Source organism: Molossus molossus, unplaced genomic scaffold (assembly GCF_014108415.1).
Source record: "Molossus molossus isolate mMolMol1 unplaced genomic scaffold, mMolMol1.p scaffold_m16_p_6, whole genome shotgun sequence".
NCBI lineage: Eukaryota > Metazoa > Chordata > Mammalia > Chiroptera > Molossidae > Molossus > Molossus molossus.
In genome coordinates this window covers 25,486,717-25,495,524 of record NW_023425399.1, presented here as the reverse complement: position 1 = coordinate 25,495,524, position 8,808 = coordinate 25,486,717, and positions in this window count along the sequence as shown.

Here is an 8,808-nt window from a genome sequence, read left to right as displayed (position 1 = left end):
GTCCCCAGCGATTTATGGCATTGCTGCAGGGAAGCCAGTCTGGGGGGGTATCTCTTCGGGTGCATCTGACGCCCCCGATGTTTGGGCAGCAGTTTGCTCTGCAATCTCATTTCCCTGATGGAGTCAAGGAGAGTCACTGATTTTCAGTTTGTCCAACGTTCTCTGTTGTAAAAACAGGAGTAATGGCTTTCAACCTCTTTACATGTCGGAGTTGAAACCAGAAGTCCCTATTGTGACCATTTTTATATCAATCTACCACAGCGAGTAAGAAATATTAAGGGTCACAAAATCATAAGACTATAATCTTGGAATCATAGACTTTAGCACATAAACTCAGAGTTTTGCGACTGAGAAATGATAAATTCTAAGAGTAAAAATTCCCCAGATTGAAAATCTCCATGGACTCCCCACTTCTTCCAGGCTGACGTGACATTAAAGGTTTTTCATCTCTGTCCTGTTCCCCCTCTCCAGCCTTACTTTCACTGTCTAACTCACCCCCCACCAAATCCTGTCCCCCCACTTCCCCCTAGAAAACGAATTTGACATCACACTTGGGGTTCCAGCCAAGTATTGAACTAATTGGGATTCCCTGATGCACCGTGGACATCGCCTAGAACATGGCAAACCTCAACAATCACTTGTTAATCTAATTAGTGAATACAATTATAAAGCTCCTATCATAGCATGTAGCACCTAGAAGTATGAACAGGGGCCAATCTCCATCATGTACCTAATTGTGCCTGATACTCTTCTAAGTACTTCATTTGTGTTGATTTGTTTTATTTTCATCACTTTATATGTAGGTACTATTATTATTACCATTTTGAAGATGAGGAAACTGAGGTACAGAGAGGTTAGCGACTTGCCCAGGTTACCCAGGTGCTAAGTGTCAGAACTGGTCAAATGTAGGGAACCTGGCCAATGGGTTGTAACCCGAATGAAACTCACTCTGCCAGGCGCTGTGCTAAGGCAAGACGCCTGATGAACAGGATCTCTAATCTCATGGTAATTCCCATTTAACACGTGAAGAAACGGAGGTCCAGACAGGTTAGGTGAATTTCTCAGGGTCACACAGCGAATGAAAGCTGAAGCTGAAGCTCAGATCAGATCTGCTTGGTCCACACCCTCTCTTTTCAGCATGGCTTCTGGGCTGTCCCTTGAGGAAAGGAGAGCTCAGCCCCCATGTTGAGCCATCAACCCCATTCTTCCTCCAAGTCATAGGTCAAAGGTTCCTTCTGCTGTGATGCTTTCCCTGTCCTCTCCCTCACCCCACCCCGGCAGTCCCTTCCTGCTTGTGACTCCACCCCCACCTCTGCCTCAGGTGGTTTGGGTTCAATCAGGACTCTGCTGGGGGACCTTGGTGAACCCCTGTGTCACCATTTGAGCCATGATGGTGCTAAGAAAGTACCTGCCTCATAGGATTGGAAAGACACACCAATCGTAGCCACGTGCTTACGGAGCACTTACTACTCTGTATTGTAATTACCTGTTTACATGTCTGTCTCCAACACTTGACTGGAAGGCAAGAACTGATTCTGATCTATCTCTTTGCCCCCAGCACCCAGTATGGCTTAGAAGAGGTACTAAATAAATGTGAAGTAAAATAATAAAAAATAAATAAATGAATCTTAGACTCCTAGTCTCATAATTTCATACATAAAATCTAAGAACGTTGCCTCACATAACTGCAAAGTATGGAAGGATCTTAGAGATCAACTTCCCAAGGCTTTCAATCTTTTTGACAACCTCCCGCAGTTAGTAATACACTTTATATTGCCATGCAGTGTGAGCGCACACACGTACACACACACACACACACACACACACGCGCACACACACACACACTGAAAGTGTCAAAAAACGGCCTTTTCCCTTACTATGTGGGATAAATTCAGATCGCTTCTCTTTCTCCTCCCTTATCTTTTCCATTTTTAAAAGGGCTGGTTTAGTCTCTTGGCCATTTGTATGTCCCCTTTGGAGAATTCTCTATTCAGATCCTCTGTTCTTTTTTTTTTTAATCCTCACCCGAGGATATCTTTTCATTTATTTAGTACCTCTTCTAAGCCATGGGATGGGGAGAGAGAGAGAGAAACATCAGTGTGAGAGACACATAGACTGGCTGCCTCCTGCATGACCCCAACCAGGGCCAGGGACTGAAGTACAACCGAGGTACGTGCTTTTGACTGGAATTGAACTTAAGACTCTTTGGTCCTCAGGTCAATGTTCCAACCACTGAGCCAAACCAGCCAGGGTCTCTGCCTATTTTTTAATTGGACTGTTTGTCTTCCTTTTGTTGGGGTGTATGAATACTTTATATATTTTTTATTATTTAAAAAATTATTTTTCTTTATTGATTTTTTAGAAAGAGAGAAGAAGGGAGAGAGAAAGAGAAATAAAAACATTGATGAAAGAGAACATAAATTGGCCACCTCTTATGCACCCCCACTGGGAATCGACCCCACAACCTGGCATGTGCCCCGACTAGGAATCAAACTGGTGACCGCTTGGTGCATGGGTTGACGCTCAACCACTGAGCCATACTGGCCGGGCTACTTTATATATATTTTAAATTAACCCCTTATCACTATGTTTTCCCATACAGTGGGTTTTCTTTTCATTTTGATGCTGGTTTCTTTTGCTGTGCAGAAGCTTTTTAGTTTAATGTAGTCCCGCTTATTAATTTTTTCTTTGTTTCTCTAGCCCTTGACAATTATTGGTGAAAATTCAACAATGCGTGATGTCTGAGATTTTGCTGCCTATATTTTCTTCTAGGATTTTTATGGTTTCACAAATTACATTTAAGTCTTTTATCCATTTTGAGTTTAACATATGAAAAAATGCTCATCGTCACTAACATCAGAGAGGTGCAAATTAAAATGACTCTGAGGTATCACCTCACACCTGCCAGAATGGCTGCCATCAACAAATCATCAAAAAACAAGTGTTGGCAAGGGTGTGGAGAAAAGGGGACTCTAGTACACTGCTGGTGGGAATGCAGACTGGTGCAGCCACTATGGAAAACATTATGGTGTTTTCTCAAAAAACTAAAAATGGAACTGTCATTTGACCCAGTGATCCCACTTCTAGGAATATACCCTAAGAAGCCTGAAACACCAATCAGAAAGAATATATGTATCCCCATGTTTGTAGCAGCACTATTTACAATAGCTAAGATCTGGAAACAGCCCATCAGTAGATGAGTGGATAAAAAAGCTGTGGTACATTTACACAATGGAATACTATGCAGCTGTAAGAAAGATCTCTTACCCTTTGAGATGACATGGAGTATTATGCTAAGTGAAATAAGCCAGAAAGACAAGTTTCACATGATCTCACTTATTTGTGGAATCTAATGAACAAATTGAATTGATGAAAATAGATCCAGAGACATGGGAGTACGAAACAGACTGACAAACCTCAGATGGAAGTGGAGTAGGGGAGGGAAGAGATAAACCAAAGAACTTATATGCATATATGCACAACCAATGGACACAGACAACAGTGCAGTGAGGGGGTGGGGGTGAGGAAGAGTGTGTCAATGGGGAAAAAAGGAGGGACGTCTGTAAGACTTTCAACAATCAAGATAAATTTTTTAAAACATAAAATAATCAGCCCTGGCCGGTTTGGCTCAGCGGTTAGAGCGTCGGCATGTGGTCCAGAGAGACCCGGGTTCGGTTCCCGCTAAGGGCACGTACCTCGGTTGCAGTTTGTCCCTGGCCCTGGTTGGTCGTGTGGGTGGCAGCCACTCGATGTGTCCTTTTCAAGTAGATGTTTCTCTCCCTCTCTCTCTTCCTCTCTCTCCCTCCCATCTATCTGAACAAAAAATGGAAAAATGTCCTCGGGTGAGGATAAAAAAAATCAAATCAAATCAATCAATCAATCAAAAGGCTGATTTAGTTTCATTAAATTGATTTCATGACCCATGATTGTGTTCTATGCTTTGAAAATAACTTCTCTAGTCCAACTGTTCAGCCAGAATCTCTCTCAGCATTCCTGATAAGAGTGCTATACTTGCACACCCTGGGAGGAGAGTTCCCTGCTCAGAAAGTAGGAGGTTTCACTACTGGACAGCATTAATTGTTAGAAAGTCCTTTCTCTTAAGATGAAACAAGCTTCCCTGTGACTTCCCCATTGTCCCCTCTGGCTTGCTAGTCTCTGTGGCAGCATATTCCCAAGCTCACCTCACCTCACTGCCTTTCCCTTCTTCCTCCTGCTCCCCACACACCTGCCCACTGAGTGCACAGAACCCCGCTGTGGGCCTGGTCTTCACCCATCACCTATTATTGTACTTGTTTGCTTTGTGGGGATGAGCGTCACTGTAGCCAATCCATCCACAGTGACGGAAGTATTCAGCTCCTGAAACAGGGACATCTGTTGGGACTGGCTGGATATCAGAGTCCGGAGGGGTGGTAGGAGGGTGGTCCTACTGACATCGGGGACCCAGATGCCACAGAGGGGTTCAGCAAGGATTCTCCGTCCTGGCACACAGCAACCTGGGGGGCCTCCTGCCCACCCTCCCCGACAGGCTGCCAACTCATGTCTCTGCACGCATTTCCTCACCTCGGAAGGCCAAGGTGGCACCACAGACCACATAAACAGCAGTGTCCGGTGCAAACTCAGAATGCATGGCTTCTTGCTCAGTAGTGTGTCCAGACAGTGACTGGAGAGCAGTAGCTCAAGCATGCGTCCCTCTGAGTGAGGGTCTTTGCAGCTGCAGGGGTCATACGCTCGTGATGCCACCCTGGCACTTTGCAGACAGCAGGCTCAGTGGAGGTTGGGTGAGCGAGGCCTAGGCTGGGGCCCCAAGGCCAGGATATGAACCGAGGCTCATGAATATTCAAGGAAGAGGGTCTTTAGTGATCACCTGGCCCAAACCCCTGGAACTGCAGTTGTAGAATCTGAGGCCCAGAGAGATGACCCAGTGTCATCTGCAAACTGGTGGCTGAGTCAGATCACATCCCAGCCCAGGGGCCCTCCCTTTCTTTCCCCTCCATTCTTTCCTGAATTGGTCTCATCCGATGCAGAGTCTTTAGAAACCTTTCCTGTGCTGACAACTTGCAAATGTCTCTCTCTCCTCACCATCCCTGTCTCTCCCCCAACCTCCAGACTCCGGTGTCCAGCTGTCTAGAGCTGCAGTGACCTCTGGCTTCCTCTCCTCTCCCTGCTTCCTCTCTGACCCTCCTCCAAAGTCACCCCAGCCACCAGAGTATGAGTCTTTAATTTGCAGATTGGATCTGTCACACCTCTGTTCTCAGCCCACTGATGCATTGCACACAGATTGCAATCTAACCTCTTCCCCCAAGGCCTATAAGATCAGGCCCTGTGGTTTCTCCCATGATTGGCTGCCCCACTCCTTACGGTGCCCCCACAGTGACCTTGCTGTTGCTCAGACCACGCAGCTCACGCCTACCCTGTCTGCCGCATCCCTTCTCTGGAGCACTCTTCCCCAGACCCCCCATTCCTCCCCCCTCCATTCAGGGCTCAGTTCACCACCCTCCCCCACAGGTCTTCCTGAGCACCTCGTGCCAGACTCACCCCGTCGCTCTCTCCCCGGAGCCTTCTTGATCTGCCTTTGTACCAGTTAACCCTCCCTGAAATTATACTGCATATTTGTTTCTTTATTTCCTGGCCTCCCCTCTAGAAAGTAGCTCAGGTAGCTTCCTTGAGGGTAAGGACCTATCTTGCCCGCTGCTCAATGGCCCAGTGCCTTGAAAGGTGCTTGGCACGTACTGGCGCTCTCTCCTGACCAGTAAGCTGATAATGAAATGACTCCATTTAGCAAATGTGTTTGGAGGCTTTTCTGTGTCAGGTGCTGTGTTAGGCACCGAGGACTCAGACGTGGAGCAAGTGGACAAGCAAGGGTCCCTGCCCTCAAGGAGCTGGGTCACCGTTTTAGGGAGAGACAGAGCTTTGGAGAAGCAGCAGGGATGGCTTGTCCAAGCTGAGTCTGAGCCCCGTCTAAGAAGATGGGGTGAGTGTGAAAGATAATAGGTCCTTGCAACAAGTTGGATTTGAGATGGCAATTTGTCATTTAGGGGTCTTGACAGCCCACCCCCCCCAAGAAAGTCATGTTGGAGGAGTTAACAGGTGGAAGAAGTATGAAGGGGGGGTTGCATTTCTTGGGATAGAAACTCACATTTATTTAGCTCCATTTTTATGCTAGGACTTAAGACCTTAAATGCATAAGACTCAAACAGTCACAGGCAGATATCACTAGCCTCTTGCTGCAGATGAGGAAGCTAAGGGCCTGTGGCTGGTGCAACCACTTCATTGAACTGAGTACACTTTGCAGGGTTGTCAGCCTGGACTGGTTTTGCATTGATGTCCCTTTTCTGAAGAGCCTGGACCTCTCTGTCCCTCAGCCTCTCTGTCCCACAAGAGGCTCGTACTTGTGATGTGGGCTCTGGAGACCTGGGCACAGACAAAGCTGAGCGTGCAGACTGGGTGAGATCCACCCTGCTGACACTGGAATCAGGAAGAAGGCTGGCTTGGCTCCACCCAGAGAGGACCAAGCCTTACCCAGTGGGCATGTGGTCCAGCCTGGGTGAGCCCGGTGGGTACCTTGGCATTGAGACCACTTCCCAGGGAATTCCAATCTTCCCGCTTCTCTCTGGGTTTTCTGGCCTCACACAGCAGGTGAGCCATAGCAGCCTACCCGCTGCAGCCCACCCTGGAGGCCCCAGTCCCCCTCTGCTATGTAAACCGTCTGACTGAAGTTGCAGGGGCCCTGGAAGGCCCAGTCACCGCCTCCAGGAAGCCTTAGGAAGGCTTTCTCATTGGCAGGGCTTTCTCCTTTTCCTTACCCCCATAATCCTTCTTGCTTATTTATCCAAGCATCCATCCATCCAATCCACAAACATTCACCGGCACATACAATGTTCCTGGTACTTATTCACAGAACTGAGCAAGAACATGGTCCCTGCCCTCACAGAGCTTACTGTCTATTAAGGGACATTATGCACTAATTGCCAATTAAAATTAAATTGCAGACCTGGCCGGTTTGGCTCAGCGGTTAGAGCATCGGCCTGCGGACCAGAGAGTCCCGGGTTTGGTTCCCGCTAAGGGCACGTACCTCGGTTGCAGTTTGTCCCCGGCCCCAGTTGGGGTCATGTGGGCGGCAACCAGTCGATGTGTTTCTCTCACATGGATGTTTCTCTCTCTCTCTCCCTCCCTCCCGCTCTATATGAAGATGAATGCAAAAATGTTCTCAGGTGAGGATAAAAAATAATAATAATAAAATAAAATAAAATTGCAGCTGTGAACGTTGCTATGCAAGAAAGGTACCTGAACCTATGGGGGGCGTCAGGGTAGGAAAGACTTTCCTGAGGAAGGAACACTTCACCCAAGACCACGCTATCCAGTGCGACAACCGCCGGCCACGTGTGGCCACCGCGCCTTGAAGTGTGGCTAGGGCCACGGAGGAACCGAATTCAATAATGAATAATAATTTTATTTAATTTTAATTACTTGAAATTTAAATGTTAAAACTCAATCAGTATAAAAATATGTGTGTGCTTTGTTGGTAAACACAACCGTATTGCATTGTCGAGACACATTTCACGGCAACTATTGAAAATTTCAAAGGCTAAAGAGAAAAATAAGAGAAGCTATCACAATATAGCTATATTGTTTACATGTTGACATGATACCATTTCAGATTTTGGGTTAAACAAAATATATTAGTTAAAATTAATATCACTTTTTTTTTTTTTTTTTTTTATCCTCACCCGAGGACATTTTCCCATTTTTTTGTTCAGGTAGAGTGGGAGGGAGAGAGAGGAACAGAGAGAGAGAGAGAAACATCAATGTGAAAGGAACACATCAAGTGGCTGCCACCCGCACGACCGACCAGGGCCGGGGACAAACTGCAACCGAGGTACATACCCTTAGCGGGAACCGAACCCGGGTCTCTCAGGACCGCAGGCCAGCGCTCTAACCGCTGAGCCAAACCGGCCAGGGCAATATCACTTTTTTTCTTCTTACTTTTTCCGTGTGGATGCTAGAAAATCTAGACCTCTCTACGGGATTCACTCTATTTCTTTCTTTTTAATTTTTTTAATCCTCACCCAAGGACATTTTTCCATGTTTTATTCAGATAGAGTGGGAGGGAGAGAGAGGAAGAGAGAGAGAGAGAGAGAGACATTGACGTGAAAGGGACACATCGAGTGGCTGCCACCCACACGACCAACCAGGGCCAGGGACAAACTGCAACCGAGGTACGTGCCCTTAGCGGGAACCGAACCCGGGTCTCTCCGGACTGCAGGCCGACGCTCTAACCACTGAGCAAAACCGGTTAGGGCGGGCTCAGTCTATTTCTAAGACAGAACTTGACTAAGAGCAGAAAGCCCTCTCGGAGGAGTTAACAGGTGGGAGAAGCGGAAAGGGTATGGATGGGAAGTCGCATTTCTTAGAAAGGAAACGCATTTATTTAGCTCCATGGTTATGCTCAGACTTTAGACCTTACACGCATAACAAACACTCAAACATAACAGCCCCAGGCAGACATCACTCGCCTCTGGCTACAGATGAGGAAGCTGAGGGCCAGGTTTGACCAAGGTCCCTGGCTGGTGTGACCACTTCATTGAACTGTCTGCACTTCGCAGGGTGCCAACCTGAGCCGGTCTGATTTTTCTCTGAAAGGGCGGTTTCAGCTCAGCTCTGGATTCCTCCTGCCTGCCCCTCTCTGTTCCTACGGCAGAGTCTACCCCTCCGGACACTTCGGGAAAGGTGCCCTACAACTGTGCAGGAACGGATGAAGCTACTCTGTGTCAGGCTGTTTAAAGCCCAGGCTGGCCCTGGCCGGTTTGG